Source organism: Bactrocera tryoni, unplaced genomic scaffold (assembly GCF_016617805.1).
Source record: "Bactrocera tryoni isolate S06 unplaced genomic scaffold, CSIRO_BtryS06_freeze2 scaffold_25, whole genome shotgun sequence".
Classification (NCBI taxonomy): Eukaryota; Metazoa; Arthropoda; class Insecta; order Diptera; family Tephritidae; genus Bactrocera; species Bactrocera tryoni.
The window spans coordinates 22,669,359-22,694,757 of record NW_024395977.1 but is presented as its reverse complement, the minus strand read 5'-3'; the positions used below and the strand labels follow the sequence as shown (position 1 = coordinate 22,694,757).

Here is a 25,399-nt window from a genome sequence, read left to right as displayed (position 1 = left end):
ATAGCGATATGTCCAATAACTCAAATAACTCAAAAAACGCATTTTTTCAGGAGAGCAATTTTAAGTTTTCAGCTTTCTTTTGTGGGTTAAATAAAAGCTAAGATCGCAGATTTTCTATGCAAACTAGTGATATGTCATGTGTAGTATACAATATAGAAGAAATTCGACCGATATTAATGATTTCCCAATTTTTTCTTGAACAAAAACTTTTCTGCTTTGAATTATGTCATTGTTTCTGAAAAAACATAGAAATTTCTCGGTTATAAACTAAATGTGTCATTATTGTTGAGAAATAAAATACAAACCCCCATATTCATAATAAATAAAAATGGTTTATAAAGTTTTTTAAAATGACATTTCCAGCCGAATTTCCATTTATAAGAGCTTTATATTTATTTTTGATGAATAATGGGGGAAATTTATACATTTAAACATTTTATTTTCGGGGGTTTTTAACGTAAAAAAAAATAAAATACAAAAATTCATAGCATCAAAACATATTTTTTTATGAAGTTCATTTTCAGTTTTTAAAAATAGTAGAAATAATTAGTAAATAGTGGAAATACATAGATGATTGAATCACAAATTGTTATAAAATTCTTGATAAAAGCGTGGAATCAAGTTCTTTTTAATTAATTCGTTGATATCTTGACTTTTATTATTAGGAATTCCGATTTTGGAGTGGTAGGACTTTGTAAATCAATCGGTGTGCTATGTTTCTTCTTGGATTTGATTAAAGGGTCTTCCCTGAACTTGTCCTCAGCGTATGATGTTTTGAAAAGCACAAAGTTGGGTGACTCTCGTTGAAGCTTCTGGATTTTCACTTGAGAGAGTTTAATTTCTCCCATATTCAATAGACCCATGTCATTAGAGAGTAATTTGAGGTCAAAGAAATCTCCATAAGACATTTCTTGCACTAAGAATGGCTGGCCTGTTTTCTTTGCTGATCGAATTGTAGTAATGAATGAGTCAGTGGTGTATACTGGCCCACTTTTAAGCATTCGTTTAGTTGCTCTCTCAATAAGGAAATGTGCTGAGTCACCTTCATTTTGGGTATGGCCTTTGAAGAGGTACTTGTGGGTGATAGACTTTATATCCAAGTAGCGAACGGCGTATAGATACAAGGCAACCATGAACTTGTTTTTCTGTTGTCCAGCACAATTATCAGAATAAAATATTATTTCATCTTCATTAGTCTTTACCAAACTTTTAATATACTCAAAAACGCATGTTCCTAATTCATTAACCCCACGCTTTGCATTGGCTTCGTCCCAAACAAAACATTGACATTTGTTTGTTTTATATCAAATATGGTGAAATTGAACACATTTACTTTAGATTTATAATAGAAGGCAGACACTTCGCCCTTTGGTAATTGCATGACTGCTTGCAAATCATACACTGCCTCAACTGCATTTTTGACTTTTCTTATCCTTACTTTTCTCTTGTCGCGACAAACTTTTTTCACGCAAGTGATTTTCATATACGGCTTTGTTGTTAGATTTTTCTTCGACCGTCATATTAGTATAGGCTTCGCATTGCTCACATAGGTCTTTTTTGGGGGAAAAAAAGGAAAATTAAAGTTTTCCGTAAATGATCTATAAAACGAAATATATGTGCAAAATGGCTGTTTTTTTTCTTTGCATATATCTATGTACATAGTCGCGATAAAGGCTTGATATTGTTTTGCTTCCTTCAGTAAACGTTTTAGATGTACTTGCTCTCGTATAATGGCTTTCGATTTTCGGTATTGTTTCAATAAACGCCCTTATTCCATCTGCCACATTCTTGTCAAGTTTTTTGTGCTTTCCGTGTTTGCCTCTTTGATCCGGCTCCAATACTTCGTTCGCGAGTCGATCGTTCGTATTGGTCGATCGTTGATATCAAGAGTGTTTTTAAAAAATAATTTGCAGACGCGAAAAGAATTATCAAATTTCTTTAAAAAAAGTCATTATTGTATTGTCAAGGAGCTCTCTTTCCACCCAAGCGCACATAGCGGTATTTGGGCTCAACGAGTTTCATACAATTGGAAATAAATTGCCTCTGCTTCTCAATGTCGCCAAGAGCCCAATATGAGGAAAATATCTCTTTTCTCTGCTCTTCGCTAAATATATTTGAACATTTATACCGACAGTTTTCACCGCACGGAGGTTTAATTTCTCTTTTGTTTCGAATAATTTTTTTTAAGCTTTCATAGTGTTCACCACTATTTCTCTTTTTTTTACAATATTTTTCTTCCAATTTTCTGGTTGCTTCCTCTTTTTTTTCCTTTCATCGCCGGACTAACCAGAATGGTGGAAGAATTGTTTATGTTTGAAGTTGATGTGCTTGGTTGTAGATCAAAGGAGTTTTGTTCATGTACTGGCGTACATAATTCTAGATCTGGAGAATCTTCCTCGAAGCAATTATCATAAATTAGGCTGTTTACCGCGGTCGGATGTGGTGGGTTATCTTCATCATTGCCGTAGACACTATCACTGGAATCATTAGCAGAAACTGGGAAGTATGTCACATCAACTATGGAATTGTCACTATCTTCTGAGAACAATGATGAAGAAGATCCGCAATTATTTTTGGATAACGACATTTCCAAGTAAGCTAGAAAAAGTCGAAATTCGTAATTTTATTATCAGCAATAGCGTATCATTTTACGTTATGAGAACGTGTTTCATGTTATAGCCGATACTATTTTCGTAAATAATGACATATTTTATATTAACACAAAATCGCCATTTCTACACAGCCCATTTTTTCACGAAAAAAACGTCACAAAACAAAATACCTAGTTACGCAATTAATTTATTTTCAGCAACAACGTCACATATTGTGTTGCGCAAATTATGAGGAACTAAAATTTTTCAACAGTATAGTCACAACGCAAAATAATACTATTTACATGAAAATTAGCAACATGAAAAATATAACTACCTTTTCACATAAATCGCTGTAACACAAAATATATCGTATTTCGTAAAAACTAATAATCTTTACACGACGACGACTCATGTTCAACTGAAATGTGTCGATGCTGTAGCAAAAATTTGACGCGTCACAACAAGTGGAAAAACGGCACTTTTTCATCTCACGCGCTTAATTTTCTACTAATCACAGAGAATTGTTTATACAATATTAACCATGATATTGAGCACATTTTTTTGTATTTAACTCAAAAATGAGTTTTTTGAGTTATGACACTGTTGAAGTAAATGAGCGATATTAAAAAATGTAATGAAACCAAAAGTAGTAAACGCTATAAAAATAGACGAACAATTATTAATGTATTTTAGGTCGAAAATGACATTATCAATACATTTCTCAATGCCGCTCTCGTTCTAACTCATAACATGGTTGACGACATAACCGACATCGAACAACAAAAACAAATCATAAATGACACACATAGACGTGCACACAGAAACTACAAAAATGATGCACAAGAAATTTTCTTAAAATATTACTGGCCAAACATATGTAACGCTTGTAAAAAAGAAGTACAAGACTGTGAAATCTGTCTCACAAACAAATACAAACGTCGACCAAACAAACAACCAATTGGTTCCGCACCAACGCCAAACAAAGTAGGCGAATACATACACTTATGTCGGTATTCTGCGAGCAATCTCAAGTCTCTAATAGAGACGAATCTGTGGTGAAATCTATTTAGTGACTGTTTGGTATTCTGGCGAGTTTGTCTCATCTCTAATTGTGCAATATCAGTCTCTAACTTGTTATATGCTTTGCACCAAGTCATAGAAAAACAAGAGCAAAACAATGGCTGATGAAGTTGGACTATTTTACCTCATGATGAAAAAACGAGAGAAGGAAGAGAGGTAATGCATTAATATTTATAATTTTGAAATAATGGATAATAAGGTGCATATCTTCTAGCTACATTCGCAGGTGCAATCTGACTGTTTTGCGAAACAAAAAAGATCCGTTTTTATACGAAGAGAACTTCCTGAATGTTCTTCCGATTTCCCAAATCTTTGTTCTGGGATCTCATTAATCAACTCAAGCCGTATGACCAACAACAAACATCGATTCCATTTGAACTTCGGGTGAGTTACATTTTAACTTTAAAGAAACAAGTATGTTTTCATGCAATCAAATTTCTCTAGTTTATTTCAGTTTTATATTTTTTATGCAATGGCTCATATTAGTGTTGCGTGGGAAATGCATATTTCGCGGTGATGAATATATTTGTAAATTGGTGGTGGAGCGTAAACACGGCGAAGTGCGTTTTCCTAATTCTGTTGAAGAATACAATAGAATTAAGACTGGGTAAGTTGTATTCCAATTTAAAAGAAAATAAATCGCTATACAACAATTATATTCCAGATTTTATTCAAAATTTGGAATAAAGGGTGTAATTGGAGCAATTGAATGCACTCATGTTGGCATAATTGCACCTGCCTTGTACCGCATGATTATATGAACAGAAAAGGTTATTATAGCATTAATGTTGAAGCGGTAAGTATTATATTCAATAACTAATTATTAACTAATTTTCCCTATAGGTTTGTGACGATGAACTAATTTTCCGGCACGTGAATGCAAAATTTCCCGGCTCATGTCATGACTCCGGTATATGGACTACTTCGCCAGCAAGGATAAAGCTAATAAGAGAACACTCTGATGGAGCTTTTAAATGGCTTTTGGGTGATTCGGGATATCCATTGGAGCCATGGCTTCTTACACCGGTGGCAAACCCTGAAACACCAAATGAACAAAATTTCAAGACTAGGTACATAAGAGCAAGAAACACGATTGAAAGAGCATGTGGAGTTTTAAAATAACGCTTTCGTTGCATTTCAAGAGAACGTACATTGCGGTATAAGCATTCCAAAGCTGAATTATTTGTTTATACTTGAACAATATTTCACAATATTTTACAAAAACATGGTATTTTTTTAAATGAAACCGAAATATTGCCAGATCGATCACCTCCTGAAAATGTGGGAGCAATCTCTGAAATCCATTCGGGGGAGTATTACACTCGAGGCAGAGCAGCACGTCAAAGGTGCATTAATACATTAGATAATTAAAATTCTACCAATATATAATTCAATTCAAACTTCATTTATTTCATTTATAAAATAAATAAACAACAATAAATAATTGATATACATAAAAAGGAAAATTTTTCACTTTCACTTTTTTGTACAAAAAACATCACAATAAAATAATTCATATGTACATAAAAAAGCACATTTTTTACTTTTTTGTACAATCTTCTGTATTTTTTACGATGGTCTGAGCAAGCGATACCATCGCTGCCGCTAAGTTATTAATGGATTCCGTATGTTTATTAATGGAATCTAAAGTTTGAATCCGGAAAGCTCTCTCCTCCTCGGCTTTTCCTTTCATTAAATCCATATAATTTCGGAACATTTCGTCCGTCGTAATTTTTTTACTACGGGACGATGACGGAGTGCAATCATTGGACGCATACGAAGTCGTATTTAGGGGTGATGGTGCAGCTGTGAAAACTACTTCTTCCTAAATTAGAAAAAGAAAAAACAATTATAAATTCTGCACACTCGTATTGGTCTTTCTTGCTATCCTTACCTCTGTGCCAATGGCTGGTACATCAGTCAACCCATTAACCGCAATTGACCCTAACGTTTCTAACGCTCTCTGCTCCGTTTCAGAGAGCTCACTTGTTTAGCTGGGTCCGCCACCCGTCACCAGCTTGTGCGCCTTGACTTTCCTTGCACGTGACCTTATTTGGTTTTTCCAGTGGCTCAGATTCTGTAAAACAAAGGACATAAATACATACATATGCCAATATCTATGGTTAAATATTACCTCTCTCCATTGTATGGGGTTCCGGGTGGGCCCTTTTAGGGCATTTAATTGCACGGAGAGTTCAGCCCAAAGCTCCTCCATTCTTTTCGACCGCGATGGGTCGTTTTTATGCAACTTTATCCGGGTGAACCCGCACAAAGTTGAGATAGCACTCTATTTGCTCCTTCGAGGTGCACTTTATTATGATCTCTAAAAAAGATAAATTATACATATACTATAACAATCTTAAAATAATGAAATTTTTATTGTTTACAATTACTTACCTTCCTTTTCCATTATTATCAAATATAAGGATGAACACATGTGTTAATCGATAACTGTGTTGTTAAATTTTTTCATATTTACTTAACAATTGATACAGATAAAATGCATATGTTAAGCATTTATTATAAACTATTTTAGTATTAGTTTGCAATAATTGTACTGTGCAATTATTAAGAAGAAGTTTTACTGCTGAAATTTTATGAAAAAAACTAATTGCATGCAATCGTTTCATACATTACGATTGTGCACTTGCACTCATCTCTAGTCAGCTAAACTAAACAGCTGATTGCTGCCCTTCTTTTCACCATACTATTTGGTGAATATTTTTGAGACTGTATCTGCCAGAATACCAAAATGAGACATCCGGACCAACAGAGTCACTAAATTACGATTGTCTCAATTAGAGACATGAGACAATCGTGACAAGCAGAATACCGGCATTAGACTTATTCTACATGAGCGATAACATATACATTAGCTCAACGGACAGATACTCAAAATTTTGCTATTTTAGACAAATATCTTCAAGGAAAGATACATACAAATACGTCGACGAGATTCTTTCACAAATTTACCCAAACGCAAAATTTTTAATGACTGATAACGATCTATGATTTACAAGCATATGTATGTGCACAAAAAAATACAATTACAAATAACGCACACAAAAACGCCAGCGTTCCATTCTACTACAAACGGACAAGTTGAGCGTACGCACAGTACAATTATTGAAATCGCGAAAGTTTTAGCAGAGCAGAATAATTCAGCACCGGAAGACCAAATTTTTGAAGCTGTTCGGCAGTACAACAAAACCATACATCCCGTTACTAACGAGAAACCCGAGGACGTGTTTTATAATCAAAGGGGGTATCCCGACATCCAAGAACGAATACAACAAAACCTGGAAAGAGTCTTGCGTCATCATAATCGCAATCGAAAGCAGCTGAACTATAATCCAGGTGACGTAATATTTTCCAAGACGCACAGGCGTAATAAGAACGTAAGAAAATACGCGAAGCACTTTGTAAAAAATGATAACGGAAAGACTGCAACGACTAATAAAGGACGGATTATCCATAAGGATAACATAAGAGTAAAGGCCTGTACGGAATAATTTTCTTTTTACTTTTCCCTATCGCATCATGCGACAATATAATAGATTTAAGTAACAAAAAATATATTCTCGTAGAAACTGACCCCGTATACATATATAAAAATAGTTCCTTTCTATATCAGATTTAAAATTTATCAAAAATACTTGCGCCCTATGAAGACATAATGAGATCTTCTTATAATTTAGAAAAACAGCCCGAAACAAAAATATTAATTAATAAAATGGAAACATTAAAAAATCAACTTATGCCAAATATCTATAGGCCCAAAAGATCTCTTAACTTTCTTGGTTCTGTACTTTAATTTATAACTGGTACACCAGATCATGACGACCTTATCGAAATAAAAACTTCAATTAATATGCTAATAAAAAATAATAACAAACAAAAGAGCATTTATTCACAGTTTGAAAGAAAGCAATAAATGAGAATTTATGTAATAATAGGAGAAATTTATAACGAATTACAAACAATAACTAATACTATTAATTTCGCGAAAAATAAAAAAAATTACTCTGGCACACTTAATTTGAATTATATGAATGAATTAATAAACCATGAGGAGTTGGATCTTCCACTAATCAATATATTGGAATATTCTGATACCCGTATTTGTTATTTAGAACAGGCTATAATTACAATTTACAAATACCCAATCCTCGAAACTAAATGTAGATTATTTAATGTATAGCCTTTAGCTCATAAGCATGGTAAAATTATTCTAGATCTAAGATAGCAAAATGTAATAATTATCAAAGAGTTTCAAAATGCAAGAATTTGTTCAGCAATTTTATTTGTAAATCTGAATCCTCTGATAATTGCACTATCAAAATACTTAATGATAATTCAGCACAATGTGAAACAATTCACGAAAATAACGCTCCACTCCAAATCCTAGAGAATGGATACATTTTGACAGATTACCAGCATTCTTGGAACAACATGCATATATCAGGCCCTAAATTGATACACTTTAATGAATCCACGAACATCGATAATATGACATATTACAATCATCAACAACGACAATTTGTAGCAGCATAGCGAGGACGCTTCGTTTTTAAGAAGGAGGGGAGTTAACGACATAGCCTCGCTCCGGGTCACACACACACACTCACATACATCTTATCTGTTAATATACATCCTAAACAAAGACGAACTATGTAAACCGATAGAACTAGCAAGATAACAGATATCGAATTACAACAAAGAAGTTGCAAGTAGATAACAACAGACCCATTCCATAAGTATAAATAGCACTAAGATTATAAAATGTAGTCAGTAAGAAATTATGAATAAAAAGGGCAACACGAAAATAAGTGTACTGCCCAAATAAATATAATTTCTTTTACTCGCGACAAACAAGTTTTTTTAACTTGCGCATCGTTATAAAATAATATTTCATTATCGCACAATAACCACCACAACTTGTGACCCCGACGTGATCTAATATTTTTTTTGCGTTTTATTAATACAACTTTAATTTTTCGCAAATACTTTGGGAAAAAAATTTTGGCTAGTGGTTTTTATGCAGAACCGTGTACGTGGCTGGAAACGCTTACGAGCGCTTAAAACATAAAACCTATTATTGGCGCAGACTTTTTGGCAGTTTCGGCATCTTAGCCGACCTCAAGAACAGCTGTCTTATAGACTCGATAACTAAGCTACGTACCGCATGTAAGTTATCAATATCAAAGCCGAAAAACCACGTGAAAGCAGGTCAAAATCAAAATTATGTTGAAAAATCTCTTCTATTATCGAGATGTGGTACACTCCCAGTTGCTCTTGCACAAAAATGCACCGCTATTAGTAAAACACGCTCTCTCAATTTTATTAAGATGTGAGTTATTGGCTGATATATGTGGGTTAAGGAAAGCATTAACCCGATTCAACCCATTTATAGCGCACATACATATTATTATCTGTGGTCCACATATTCGGTACCCAGGGGTTTGAACAGTTTTTATCCCGTTATATTAATTGATTTATGAAACGTATTATTACTGGCGATGAGTCTTAGATCTTTGCTTACGACCCGGAAACAGACGATCAATCGTCACTTCAAAGCAGGTCAAAAATCAAGGTTATGACGACACTTATCGAGGTATGATGTTCTGCAAATTCCTTCGGATCAGAAAAATCGTCAACTAGGAGTACTATTTGAGTTGATGGTCTTTGACCGGAAATACTTGATGAAGTCATGGCTTAAATATTTCTTTTCTGCAACGAATTAATGACAGATAACGGAAGTGTATTCGTCGGTAGTGGCACGACTACTGTACTGAACAAGCTCCAAATAAAGCATACACGAACAAACAACCATTTATCGCCCAACGCGCAAATAAAACAAGAGCACTCAACAATTCTAGAAATCGCAGGAGCGGTAGATACCGATAAGGAAAACACAACAGAAGCAAAAATTCTTTACAATTATTTATGTTAGTTTTAAATTTAGTTTTTAATAATGTTAAGTCGGATCTGGCAATACTGTTTTATTTAAGCTTTCCATCCGTTATCTGTACTGTATCATTCTTTTCTGTTTGTAATTACATGTGTTTATTTATATTTTAAAGTTACGGGTTTTTAAATTCCGTTGTACTCCTATAAATATTGGAGGACATGTGTGTACGAGCCTCTTCTCTGATTATAACTCTGTGCTGATTTTATGTACTTATCTCTAATTTGATATCAAGCAAACCGTTCACAACCGTACAGACGCAGTAAAATATTGAAAACTCTACCCTCTGATAAATTAATTTTGGTACCTTTGTGAGGACAAATATTTTTAAATTTTTTTTTGTAATTGTGGTTGTGTGATGGTGGAACTTAATTGGCGATCATCGGCCGTGAAAGCAACAAAGTGCAGACATGGACGTATCTCGGACGTATCTGAAAGTCGTTGTTTTTCACCTCTAACAAGAACTTAAGTCGCATTTTAAACGCTTCATGAAGAACCATAATCGCTGGTTGAAGGAGCGACGTCCACCGAGATGGGGCCACATGATGCACTTTTAGAATCAGTAGAGGAGCGTGCGGTATTGACCATTTGGTTGATCTCCAATTAGACCCGTTCGCTATCCCGTTATTTGATGGAAATATGCGCAAATGCTAAGCATTCAAAGATGTCTTTGAAACATTGGTACATAATTCGGTACACCCAGAAACGTTTAAGTTGGAAAAACTTCGGCAGGATACTGTTCGTTTAATTGGTGGAATATATTTAAGTGGCTAGCGGAAATACACGTATCCCGTTTTCTTAATCTTAAAGAGCTACCCATGAGTCATCGCAGTCGGTATTGACTATTGTGCACATGGTTCATGAGTTGCATTGCATAAATCAGTGGGGTGCGACTTAGCGCGACTGTTGCACGATGTGTTCCACTGCCATAGTTAGAAGACCTATTGAAATTTCTGGGAAGATGTGCTCATAGCCTGCCTTCTGAACCATCGGTATTATTAATGGGTTGCCTGCCTCAAAGACCACCGGGGGCCCATGTGGCTACTATGGATGCAGCTCTGTACTCTTTTTGCGGGTTAACGCATCGATTTGCCAGGTGTCTAACAATATTGGCTCTTAGTATTGAGCAACGATTTAATCTCCTTAAGGGATTGAAATTTTTTCTTACTACTGTTTTTTACGAGTCATTCTTTTCGACAATGTTTGAATAGTAATTGTACAATACACATCAACGTTTGCTTCTGCAACTACGCCGCATCCAGTGAGGTACCTTCGGAGGTGTCGACAACCACAATAGCATAACTGGTGCGGTTACTAGGCCACTCGATACCAATCCAAACTACGCCTTTGGAGAAGAGCGAGTGGCACGAGTTCTCTGTGATCCCGGATTACAGGCCATATTTGAGAGGCATAAATTTGCCGCCAATATGCTTATGACAATTCCGCTATGGTTTCTGACATACACCAATCGACTCGCGCTCGAACTGCGATATTAATTTCGTTTTATGTTGACGTTTCCTTACCAAGTTGTGAAGGCGTTGTCGATGCAGTGAAGCTGGCTAAAAACGTGGTCGCCATATTGTAGACAGGAAAAATGATCCTAAGAAATTGTAACTCGAACTATAGTCAGGTGATGATGCGTTTATCGGACTTTTGTCTGCCGGTCTATCTTGGGACTCACCATTAACTGATAAGGTTTGCCGCGAATGGCTGAACTATCGATCACAGCTCCCAGAGCTTAATCTAATTTGTATTGAACGTGGATGGGAATGATTCCACGCGTTGAAACATCGTATCACGGGCTTTATGGCGCTGGCTCAAATGCGTATGTAGCAGTTACTTACACGAAGAAGCCGAACACAAATGGTTCTATGTGTTTAAATTTTCTGAATGCACGTACCACGGTGGCACCACACAGGCTACTACCATACCACGTCTGGAACCTGCGATAGCGCTACTTCTTGACGAGATATTTCAGAATGTGCAGAACTGTTGTTGTTGTTGTTATAACGGTTTTCAATCCCCATTAGGATGGTAAGGGTTATCTGTATTGTCGTCGACGTCATCTAACGGGAGGCCCAGGAAACGTGGTGTTTCGACGGGGTCGGACCAATGGAAAAAGGGTGCTAGATGGGTGGGATTGGTAGGGCATGCAAATACATGCGGAGACTCGTTGCATGCAGGACATACATTGGGTATGTCAGGGTCTATTCTGGATAAGTAGTAGTTTAACCTGCTAAAATATCCATAAGGAAGTTGCGCTAGGGTCACTCGCGTTTCTCGCGGAAACTCGAGCTCTTTGTCTGCGATGGGTGGTGTTTGACTCCAAGAACGCCATTCACGGAAAGAGAGTCGCTGAAGGTGTTGATGGCTCCACTGTGAATGGCGCTCAGGGCCTGTCGAAAGTCAGTTGCGTCCGAAGTCCGGTCGGCGTACTGTACGACGTCAAGGAAAGACCTCTGGATGCTCCTAGGATCCTGTCGTGGACTGGAGTGCAGTATTTTGGCAGGTCTGGAGTGTCATCATCTGCGTACCACGGCATACAGGCGACCATATTGGTGATGCGTAGGTAAGGAGCGGCCGGCCGATTGCCTCGTATGTGGCCAACAACGTTTCTTTGTCTTTTCCTCATGTGCTGCCGGCTAGTGACTTGAGGATTTTGTTGCGGCTCTGTACCTTGGCGATAATCGCGGTCGTATGGGGAGTGAAGGAGCATAGACTATCAAAGGTTACACCTAAAGACTGTGTTAAAAGCTTTTGACAAGTCCAATGCTACGAGAATCGTTCTCTCACAGGGTAGTTTCTGGTTGAGGCCACGAACTATCTGAGCGTTTATGACGCTAATTGCTGTGGTGATGCTGTGAACTTTTCGGAACCCATGCTGGTGGCTGGCTATGCTCTGGTGGTGAGTGAAGGTCGGGAGTAGCAAGGTCTCAAATGTCTTCACTACTGGGGAGAGGAGAGTTATCGGACGATAAGATTCCCTTTTGTTGGCGGGTTTCCCAGGTTTCAGTAGTGGGACAAGTCAGAGTGGGAACTATGTTGCCTGTTTGAGCTCCTTGGGACCGTGGAGGTCCTCTGTTGGCCACTCGGGGTGAGTGGTGGCGCAGCGCGCGAACTATGTGCAGATTGCACAGCCGTGGAGGCTTGTGTCGCAGTATTGCGTAGGCAACATGGGGCCACGTAACTCGTGGTCTACTCCCTGTGCGTCTTAAGGCCTGAGCAGGTCTTAAGATGGCTCCATCCATTGCATGTATTAGACCTGACCGAAGTGGAGTTTGGATGGAACCTTTTTGCGCAAACGCAGCAGAAAAATTCCTCCGGGCCCGGACTATTGTCGGACTCAGCAATAGTATTGTGTTGTCTGAGGAAAGATCCAGCAACACTAAAACACGATGGCATCACATTCGTTTTTCTCAAAACTCAGCTGGTTGTCGCAGTATAGGCATCACACCTGTCGAATTATTAAAACATCCACAATGTAACCGAAGGTGTAGAAAAATGAGTCTTAAAATGTCTTTCGTCGAATGCGCTGCCGAAACTATTAGCGATAGAACAAAATAATGTACAACAATATTGAAGAACATCATAATGTCTACAAAAAAACTCCGCGGTAGCATATGTCCAACTATTGTTGTTATGTCACTACCACAACTTTTTTCATTTTAAACATTAATGAAAATGCTAACCAAATTCAAACCATGCTATTTATGTGTTTATATTAATGTGTATTTCAACTCAAAGAATACAGTACAGCCAGTGGCGGTGTTTCCAGCCAGCAACAAAATTAACATTGACGAGTTTTTTCTCAACTTTCGTCAGTGATCCGTTTACGAGAATGTTGTTCTATTCGGAAATACCCTGATATTATACATGGAATGCATCGTCGAAGAAATAGTTGCGCAGAAAGCAAGACCAACCAGTAGATTGAAATCCAGATGTGTTCTCAACTAATGCATTAGGACGAATTTACATAATCCACCTGAAAAACGACGACTGCTTCTACCTTTGGTTGCTATTGATTAATGTACGCGGTTCAACTTTATTTGAGTCATTGCTTACTGTGAATGGTACGGTGTGTGCAAGTTTTGGAGAAGTAAGCCAGCAATTACAATTGCTGGAACACGTTAATCACTGGAATGAAAATGAAGTTCGCACACTTTTTGCGATAATCATTTCGACATATCAGCCTTCAAATCCGCGTCAATTATGGGATACAAACAAAAAAGGCATTGCCGAAGACATTTTACATGGCCTTCGCTAAAAATTGGAAATGGTAGAACTTCGGTTGATACTTCCGGTGGTTCGATATCAATTCCATCTTCCCTCTATCAATTCACGAAAGATGAACTCATCACAAATGTTCGGACATTGGCCAAATTATCGTACGCGCAATGTTAGCTGCCAAAAATACCGACGTTGTTGACTTAAACTGGAAGATTCAAAGTCAAATTCCGGGAGACTTGCGCTCATACAAATCGATCGATCGTCTTGACAATGAAGACGGCGCCGTGAATTATCCAGTGGTATTTCTAAATTCTTTGAACAGGCTTGGTATGCCACCGCATCATTTGCGTCTCAAAGTTGGATCGGTCGTTATTATGTTTCGCAATCATCATGCCACGAAACTGTGTAATGGAACTCGACTGATTGTGACGCACCTATCGAATACAAGGGGCAAAATGCTTGATTCTACGAATTCCTTTGAGTTCTAACGATTTCCCATTTCAGTTCAAACGTATTTCGTTTCCAGTGAAAATTGCATGTGAGATGACAATCATCTAAAGATAGCCGCATAGTGTGAGGCATAAATTTGGAAATGTTATGTTTTTCACACGGCCGTGGCGTGCTCAGCAGTTGGAAAACCATCTTTTCTGTACACCGGAACAGAAACCAAAAAATGTTGTTTATCAAGCTGCGTTACAATGAAAAAAAAAAACAAACAAAAATTAAATGATAAATTTAACTTTCTTTTCATTTCAAAACACAAAATTTCACGCAGGACAACGCCTGCGGGGTCAGCTAGTGGAGAATATTTTGAAAAACAATAAAGCGATTTTCGAGTATTAAATTTGTTTTTGTTCTTAAATCTCGAAATATAAACGGTAACTTACATAACAATTGATAACAGGAATGGTAAATAATTAAAGATGCCATACTTGCTAAAGGATTTGAAAAAATAGAAATTTAAGAATTCCTACAGAGAGAACATGCTTATAAGTTTATATTTTTTTTATAATTTAAATAAATATTTCTTTCATTTGAAAAACAGCCTATCCGATTAAAATTCATAACCGTTGTTATAAACGGAAACCCAAGCTCAGTACAAGGTGGGTTCCAAAGTAAACAGGACTTCTTGAATCTAGTGCCCTCTGGTTGTGCCATCGGGCTTCGAACAGAGAGCCAACATTAAATTTTGTTTTAAAATTGGTAGAACTTTTACCGAAACATTTCAATTCATGAAAAAAGTTTATGGCGATGATTGCCTATCCCTTAGCAGATTGCACGAGTGGTTTTAACGTTTTTAAAGTGTTCATGATCACCGAAAGTTCCATCGAAACTGTGCGTGAATTCATCAAAAATCAGCTGAAATCATCATTGAAATTCATGGAAGTGGAATTGAACATCTTCAAAACATCGATTTATCGCATTTTGACCGAACATTTGGGCTTACGAAATTGACTGACGGCTAAAAATTGCTCAGAATCCAACATTCGAAGGACGATTATTTGACCAAAAATCACATTTTAGCCATTAACCGTGTCGGGTGTCAAAAATGGCGTGTTTTGAAAACCGACCTCATCTGCAAAAAAAAAGAACGCTTCAATCACAATTACAATCTTTCACTTAAATCTTTAAAAGGATTTTCTGGAACCTGTGTTTTAAAAGATTTTTCGCAAACTATTCAACCGTTCTTAATAAAATTTTACACAAGTCTTCGCATTTTTTTCTAAAAACGTCTGTCAAAAATACAATTTTCACTTTTCTTTTTGTTCTGTTTTTTTTGAATATTTGTCTTTAAAAATTTTACAAAAGCTTCCTAAAATATGAGTCTTTAGAATAATAGAAAGTTTGAATAAGATATTTTTTATTTGAAAAAAAATATATATATTTTTACTCAATGAAACCCATGCATCCCCTTAAAGGATTTTAAACTTATCAATTACTAGACGACCCGTCAACGCTTTACTGTGGGTGACCCATAGGTAATACTACTTCTACCATCTATATGATTTTTATTAGTTAGATAATAACTATTAGTAAATGAGATATAGCATTTTTGTGAAGCAACTTACGTCAGTCTACAAAAAAAATGGATCATACAAGCATTTCGTATGCTAATAAAGCATTGTTTTTTGGGGAAAACACTGTTGAATTTGGGCTCTGCACCAGGGAAATCAACCGTTAAAAACAGATTTATTAAATTGGAAAGAGGCGAAATGACCACCGATGATAATGAAGGCAGTTGACGCCCTAAAGAGACGAAAGCTCTGTGTCTCGCAAGTTCATATTCTAACAAAAAACAAAGAATTAGTCATTCTGAGGAACGTTTGTGTGCTCTTTAATCCTAATAAAACCAAATTTTTGCGTCGATGTGTGACAATAGATATACGGCTCCATCATTTCATACTGGAGTCCAATCGACTGACATTTAGTGGACTGCACATGATGAACCGTGGAAAGACGAAAAGTTGGCTAAGGGTAGGTTATGGTTATAAGGTTGCACTGTGCATTTGGTTGCAGTTCTATTACTATCTACTATTCCAAATATTTAGCAATTGTATTATTTTTGACGAAGGGTTAGTTTGAAATAGTGCGCATATACTTCATCGTTTCCGTTTAAATATTCCTCTCTAAAATGCAGCGATATTAAACGCGTCCGTTCGCTGCTAAATGCAAAGTGCTATAGGGAGAACCGCGGCCTCTGACGTGCTATTTCCACGACAGCCGGTTCTACGCACCGGAATTGTCTCGGATTTCATCCGACCAAGGGCTGTTTTTTCAGCGATCTAACCCCTTTTGGATCGGTGAGTGTTAATTAGTGTTTGTCGTCACTGGAGCAATGCCTTGCAGTAGGGTTGCTCCTTATCCTCCTGACTCGTGCTGGTATTGAGTCCAACCCGGGCTCGGAGGAATTTTTCTGCTGCGTATGCGCAAACGGCTCCATCCAAACTCCACCTCGGTCAGGTGTAATACATGCAATGGATGGAGCCATCTTAAGACCTCCTCAGGCCTTAAGACTCATAGAGTGTGGACCACGCGTTACGTGGCCCCATGTTGCCTGCGCAATACTGCGACACAAGCCTCCACGGCTGTGCAATCTGCACATAGTTCGCGCGCTGCGCCACCACTCACCCCGAGTGGCCAACAGAGGACCTCCACGGTCCCAAGGAGCTCAAACAGGCAACATAGTTCCCACTCTGACTTGTCCCACTACTGAAACCTGGGAAACCCGCCAACAAAGGGGAATCTTATCGTCCGATAACTCTCCTCTCCCCAGTAGTGAAGACACTTGAGGCCTTGCTACTCCCGACCTTCACTCACCACCTGAGCCTAGCCAGCCACCAGCACGAATTCCGAAAAGTGCACAGCACCACCACAGCGTCATAAACGCTCAGATAGTTCGTGGCCTCAACCAGAAACCGCCCTGCGAAAGAACGATCCTCGTAGCGTTGGACCTGTCAAAAGCTTTTGACACGGTCAATCACACAACGCTACTGCAGGACATTGAAACAACTATGCTCCCTCCAGGGTTAAAGAGGTGAACCATGAACTATCTGAGCGGTCGCCAGTCATCCGTCCTATTTCGAGGTGAAACATCTAAACTGAGAAGAATTAAACAGGGGGTTCCGCAGGGTGGTGTCCTCTCCCCGCTACTGTTTAATTTCTACATCTCGAAACTCCCACAACCACCAGAGGGACTTTCCATAACCTCGTACGCTGATGACTGCACGATATTGGCGTCGGGCAATGGAATCGATTGCATGTGTTCGAAGGTAAATAGCTACCTCTCCGACCTTTCTCGTTTCCTCACTGCACGAAATCTCACATTTTCCCCCACCAAATCCACAGCGACCATATTCACAAATTGGACGAAGGAGTGTAGACTTGAGCTTAATATTGCAGTCGACGGCGTCAAAATCCTAAGATTTTAGGTGTAACATTCGACAGTCTATGCTCCTTCTCTCCTCATACGACCGCGATTATCGCCAAGGTATAGAGCCACAACAAAATCCTCAAGTCGCTAGCCGGCAGCACATGGGGAAAAGACAAAGAAACGTTGTTGGCAACATACAAGGTAATCGGCTGGCCGGTCCTCAATTACGCAGCACCCATATGGTCGCCTGGATGCAGTGACACGCAGATGAGGAAACTTCAGACCTGTCAAAACACTGCACTTCGGACCAATACGGGATGTCTTTTGATGTCTCCCATTGAGCACCTACACAGTGAGACACTCCCAGTTAAGGAACATAATGAACTTCTCTCCAGGCAGTTCCTGCTGGGATGCTTCGCAGAAATCATCCCTGCAGCCATCTGCTTGGAGCGAAACCGCCTCCGAGGAGCATCAAAAGGTCATTCCTGGACTACGTCGACGACGTCGTACAGTACGCCGACCGGACTTCGGACGCAACTAACTTTCAACAGGTACTGACCACCATTCACAGCGGAGCCATCAACACCTTCACCGACTCCCTTCCCGTGAATGGCGTTCTTGGAGTCAAACCAATACCCATAGCGGACGAAGAGCTCCAGCTGCCGCGAGAAACGCGAGTGACCCTTGCGCAACTTCGTTCTGGATACTGTAGCAAGTTAAACTCCTACTTATCCAGAATAGACCCTGACATACCGAATGTATGTCTTGCATGCAACGAGTCTCCGCATGACACTTACCACTTCTTTGCATGCCCTACGAACCCTACTCATCTAACACCCTCCTCCCTTTGGTCCAACCCAGTCGAAACAACACGTTTCCTGGGCCTACCGTTAGATGACATCGACGACAACACAAATGACATTTACCAACGGGGATTGAATTTCCGTTAAAACAACAACAACAGCGTGCTATTTATAAATCTGTAATATCTTCGAAAATATTCATATTGTATTGCTTAAAGACGCTGAGTCATTATTTATCGTAAAAAGTAAATGAAAAAAAAATGTTATTGTGGGATATCCATAAAAGATAGACATATACCATCGGGAAGTTTTCTGTGGACCTTTTCAATGTGTACAATACTTAGTACATTATATATGTACATAAATTTCCTAGGGTTCAGCCTGCATTTGCAACGCAAAATTTAATTATTTACTTCACATTAGAAAACTCAAAAATTACTGTATATATCCACTCTTCAATCACTCGATTTATGTACACGAATCGAACCGTTTGTCTTCAAATCAGCGATAGAGAACAACTTTGAATCAGTAGCTATCAGCTTATACATGATTTGCTTATGAGCGTTATCATTAGCAGAAAATACCCTGATATGATGCATTCTCTTTTTTCAATGATTGAAATGATCAACAGCGTTCGGTTTGTATATAATCCCCTAAGCAATGATTTACTCGTGCACTTCTGTTCTATGTATGTATATATGTACATAATGGAAATTCCATTATTTACGCATTGAAAATTTGTAACATGCGCATATGTTCAAGCCTGATACATTTCTTTCTATACATAATTCAAATCAATCCAGCAGACAATTAGCTGTACTCGTAGATTTACCCGCAGTTTCACATCGATTCAAACAATCGTCGCAACGCTATGAACTGACATGATACGATTTGAACCGAAGCCAGCGATACCGGGTACTCGAATTGATTGCGTTTTTGGCACGAGTGTTTGTTCTGATTTAATCATACTCCTTGCAGTTCTCTGGTGTACAGTACGAAAAAAATTATTTTCACTATTTTCATAGTATCTTAGTGAACGCAGATTCTATATAAGTCAACACAGTATCTAAAAGTACAAAAAATTATTTCTGTATAAGAGTCCATGTACACCTGCAGAAGCTACAAGGTGTAGTACAAAAATAGGGAGAAATATCCCAGCGGGATAATGGTTCACCGCTTACATTTTTACCGCTTCGAAGAAAATTCTATATAGAATCTTCGATACTTGGTAATGCATAAAAGTAAGCTATGTAGTTAAATTCGACAGTGTTCATATTTACAATCAAGTAAGTACATGAAAAACGTTACAATACAATATGTAAACAACAAATACAAGTTGATGAAATAAAATTTATAAGTAAATACTTCCATTATTTCGTCAAATCGTCAAGCATTTGAAGAAAATTTGCAGAAAGTTGGTTGTGTTTAAGTGAGCTGCTATATTAATTAAAAATTTTGTTTAATTTTGTGTTTAAACTTTGAATAAAGAAATAAAAGTATGTACTCGAAAAGGCATATGAGAAGACTAATTAAAAATGAAGAAAGTGAAGTACTTTAATGCGTTACGTTACCTCTGCGAATGGTAGGCACCTTGCCGCGGTGCAGGGGCTTAGGCGCAAGGCATACTCGGCATCCCCCAACCGGTGTGGGTGGTGCCGTCAGGCACTGCCCAGGCAGGATGTCGGGTGCCGCATGCGTGCGCCAACCAAGAGCTACCACCTCATAATTCAGGGTGTTATGCGACTCCCGTGCCAATTGGATGATTTGCAGCCAGGAGGTTATTTCGGCTGTAGTATGACGGAGCCTCCCCAACACCGGGCCGAATTGGGGAGTAACTGTGACCTTACTGCGTCAAGGGGCTCTGGCGTGGCGGACCTCCTAGTTCCCCATTAAAAGAATAGACCCGACAGCTCACCCTGTTGAGCCAAGGGTCGTAAGGAAATGATGAATACAAACAATCCAAAAAATACTAACCCGGAAACAAGGCAACAAACACGGAAAACGGACTCGGACAACGATAAGGAAACCGGTGCAGCAGCGAGCAAAGGTCAAGGGTCTAGGCGGAAGTTTAGCTTCCTTGACGCTCTCTCGCCAGAGGAGCGGGCGCTGTTTGAGGAGCATGCCAGGGAGGATGACGACGACATGCCCTAATGCAGCGGTGCTCGCCTGGTGAAAGGATCTGGCTCCGCGGAAGCAGCAACGAGCGCCGCCAAGACCACCGCCAGTAGACGTAGCGGGTCGGACTCGGCTGAGTCACATCGGGCAGAGCCCGACGGCGCTCTTAGTGGACGGAGGAGGAGGCGCAGAAGAGGTGAGCAACGCCCTCTCCCAAAAGCTGGCAAACCCGGCGGATGTGACGACCCGCACAGGAAAGGTATGAGTGGTGCCAGTATGGAAATGGTACCTGCGCTACCTCCGAGAAGGAAAGACCCCTGAGGCAGCGGAGGCTATGGCAAAACGCAGGAGCAAAGGGAGCAACGCACCCCCAGATAAGGTGCGTGGCAAGACCGCGACAGCTCGTGCGCAAGATGGTAGAGCCAGCAACCGTGGCCCGCTCAGTGCTACATTGTCAGCAAAGCGTGGCGGTGGTAGGGCAGCTCCCTCGGACACGTACGCTCAAGCGGCAAAGCGTAAGAGCGGCCAAATCACGCCGTAGGAGCCCCCCAGCTATAATATCAGGAAGATATTTAACACGGAAATGGCAGATCTTATGTGGTTAGACAACGTGTCCAAGGAGCAACTAATCTCCTTCGCGCAGAGTCTGGGAGTTAACCACATAGGCACCACGCGGGAGATTCGTAAGCGCATAACTATACTGGCAGCCAAGGCGCACGAAGACCCCGAAATAGAGGAAAAATTTTTAAAGATGGAAGCTGCATACAAAACAATTGAGATCGCTTCACGAGACGAAGGCGATCAGAAGACAACATTACCACCCGATCGAGACAGAGGGACCGGGAGCACTTTCGCATAATCATCACGGTTGCAACCACCACCAATAAACAGGTTACTTCAACAGAACCATATTGTCACATTCGCACCCATAATCGACCAGGTGAGGAAGTGGTCCGTGAAATATGACGGTGGGCGAGATCCACTAGCGTTCGTTGAGAGATTAGAAGAGCTCTCCGAAGTGTACATGATAAATTTGGACATCCTTCCGAGAACCATGCCCGAATTACTGTGCGGTCCGCTCTCCAATGGTATCGCAACAATAACGAACATTGGGAGAGTTGGACAACCTTCAAAAAGGACTTTCTGCGCTTCTTCTTACCAGCACGTTACTTCGAACGCCTCGAAGATAACATACGGCAACGAAGACAACACGTGCGAGAAAAATATAAAGACTACCTTCTGGCTATGCAGAACTTAATGCGACACGCTGGGTATAATCCGGAGGAGCGACTGGAAAGGATTTTTCGGAATAGTCACACCGATTATCTGCTTTACATTCGGCGGCGAGATTTCGAGACGCTAGCCGAACTCATCACACTGGCAGAAGAGTACGAAGGGCAACGACGAGGAATGGAACCACCACGACGCGAGATGACGAGACACATCATAGGTGACCACGAGGTAAGGAATGCAAGTAGGCCGTTATCACGTCCTCCACAACATAACACTACGGTAGATGCGCATCGCCAGCAACCATCTACGAGCAGAGCCTTTAGGCCGGGAAATATATGCTTGAGATGTGGCCAGGAAGGGCACTATGCTAGCAGATGCCGTAATCCCAAGAAGTTATTTTGCAGGGAGTGTGGCCGAGCAGATGTGCTAACCAAAGAATGTTGTCATCAACAGGGAAACGACCAAGGGTTTCGCCAAAGACAAGGCCCGGCGGACCCACGGAACTCAGCGCCGAACCACCAGTAATTATGCATCAGGAACGAGGGCGATTATACGCCTTAATCACGCTTGGCGGAGAACCGGCAGAAGCCGTCATTGACACTGGCGCTTCGAAAAGTTTCGTATCACCACGAGTTGCGGAACATGTGGATGCAACCGGGAATGGTAAGAAGGTGACCGTGGCTATCGAAATACAAATGGCCGATGGCACCACCAGCAAGATTTTCGACGCCGTGGAGTTCAATATTCAACTCGGGCAGACATCGCTAAAGGCAGTGTTACACGTGATGCCCGGAGCGATTGATGACGTCCTACTCGGATTGGATACACTGGGGACATGAGAGCTATAGTATCCTGCGGAGGTCATCAGGTAGTGCTAAAAGCGTCAGATGGTCAGCAATCAACGGCCTCCCGCACCATGTCATCAGAAGCCGTAAGCAACGTGACCCTGAATACGCCAGACACACGCCTGCTAAAGCGCAGGATGAAGAGAAAAAGAAGACGCAAGCTTAAGTGCAGGAAGGTGAATCGACTCGAGACTTCGTCGACCGCCAACCAAAGAAACGAAGCGGCCCGCATTCGTGACTTCCTAGACGAGGAACTTCGAAAATTCGAAAGCATAAGTGGAGTAACGACCGTGGCGGAGCATAAGATCACTATCAAGCAACGATATTTTCCAAGGAACCCAGCGATGCAGGCCATTATAAACGCCGAGATCGACAAGCTGTTGTCGAAGGGATGTATCGAGCCGTCTCACAGCCCACACAGCGCGCCGATTGTATTGGCCAGGAAGAAGAACGGTAAGTGGCGGTTATGCCTGGATTATCGGCAACTCAACGCACGATCTGTACCCGACGCATACCCCTTACCTAGGATACAACATATACTTAACAAGTTACGAAGAGCAAGGTACATTAGTAGTCTGGACCTCAAGAACGGCTACTGGCAGATACCTTTGGAGCAAGGCAGCCGCCCATATACGGCCTTTACCATACCTGGGCGTGGCCTATTTAAATGGCGCGTCATGCCATTCGGCTTACATTCGGCACCAGCGACGTTCCAGAGAGTACTCGACCAGGTCATAGGCCCTGAGATGGAACCACACGCCTTCGCCTACCTTGACGATATAATCGTCATAGGCTCTACATTCGAGGAACACATAAAAAATTTACGAAAGGTACTGCAGAGACTACAGCAGAACAACCTTCGAATTAACCCTGAAAAGTGCGAAATTTTCAAGAAGGAACTCCGATATTTAGGTCATGTGATCAGTGACAAAGGCATCCACACCGATCCCGAGAAAGTTGCAGCAATCCAGGAACTGAAGCCCCCCAAACTAACGTGAAGGAAGTTCGTCAATATCTTGGGATAGCCTCCTGGTATCGCCGCTTTGCCCTTCCGGTCGTATAGCACGATGGGCTTTAGAATTACAGCAGCATACCTTCGACATCGAGTATCGTAAAGGGAAACTCAACCAAGTAGCAGACGCACTGTCCCGACAGCCGCTAGAGACCATAAGGCAAGCGACGACGATGGCTCCACAATGTAAATGGTGGCGAAAGCGAGTAGAGGAAGTTCGCGCAAATCCAGAGAAGTACGCGGATTACATGGAAAGGAGGCGGTAGCCTGGAAGTTATGTGTGCCTAAACTCCTCCGCGTAAGGGTGTTACAAGAGAACCACGATATACCTAGTGCCGGACACATGGGCATTAGGCATATAACAAATTTTGACGAAAAATTTGGCATACCACCACGTGGTGGCAAATATTGTACAAGTAATGAATATCACTTTTTTAGGTGATTTCGGTTCAAAAACGTTCCGCGCAAAAATGGATTTCTAAAAAAAATCCAAATTTTTTAAAAACTTATTTTAATATCTTTATTTTTACATATTGGTCAATTGTTACATGAAATAAGTTTTAAGTTTAAAGTATGTGATGATTTACAGAATGGTAAAATGTCTTGCACAATTTTAATTGCACGCTCTGCGCAGATGTTACTTCGCTGAACTTCCTTAATAGCTGATGGTTTATTTACCCAATGTCTGAGAAAACATTCATTTGCTTTTGTGAAGCCGGCCAATGATTTCTGTAGTGTGGCGAAATTATTTTTGTTGAAAGTATGATCGGAAAACCAGATTTCGCTACAAGCACCGCACACAAACATACAAATAGGATATAATTGCAAACGATATTCAGGAATAAGTATAAAGGCTAAAGTGCCAAAATAGCTTTAGAATTCCAACGAGCATTACTGAGTGCTGGTATTGCTTTAAATTGTATGTAGGGAAAACGTTCATTTTTCTCGAAGTATTTAAAAGATTCGACCAATTCATATAAGTATTGCATGTCATTTTGCCATTTAATGCTTTTAACCTTAATACACTCTTTATTTTGTTCATACTCTTTTTTTAGATCATCGTAATTTTCTAATAAATTTGGAATAAAATTGTATGAAATATTGGGCGCTGATGTTTTTCCCTCTAAAAGCTCATCCATGACGTTTTAACAACAAATCTAGCACATGATGTTGACAACCAATATACTGTGGAGCGGGCAATGAAAAGGATTTGAAAAAATTTTGTAGGCGAGTGACAACACCACACACACACACGCACAGCTGTGTTATTATTATATTGAATCAGAATTTTCTGAAGAAAAATTAGTTTGGGGTGGGTGTGACACTTCCCTTAGGTCCATTAAAAGGCGTTTGGAATAATAGGAAGATTATAAGTTAAATAAATATCTATTATTATGAAGAAAAACGTGCACAGTGTACAAAACTTTTTTTTTTTCAGCAGTTCTGATAAAGAAGTAATTTCGTTTTGCGCGGAAACTTTTTTGCAATTTCGCAAAAAAAAAAAAATAATGGAGTTCATACTTTTTTATTCTCTATTCGACTATGGTATGCCGTTTTTCATATTTGCAAAAATTGTAAAAAGTTATATGCCTAATGGGCATACGTCGGACAGTAGCCCGTGTCGCCAATCGATATTACTAGCCAGGAATGT

At 39.9% G+C, this 25,399-nt stretch overlaps 1 protein-coding gene and 1 long non-coding RNA gene across 3 annotated transcripts in view; both read right to left on the bottom strand.

Moving 5' to 3' along the window:
* The window catches only part of LOC120780949 (E3 ubiquitin-protein transferase MAEA), a 186,300-nt gene that overhangs the window by 138,605 nt on the left and 22,296 nt on the right, over positions 1–25,399 (bottom strand). The window lies entirely within an intron of this gene.
* LOC120780951 lies at positions 5,247–6,004 on the bottom strand. Its single transcript, XR_005705980.1, has 3 exons — positions 5,809–6,004; positions 5,569–5,751; positions 5,247–5,499 (listed from the first exon to the last, which is right to left on the bottom strand). It is a non-coding gene; the product is annotated as an uncharacterized LOC120780951 (long non-coding RNA).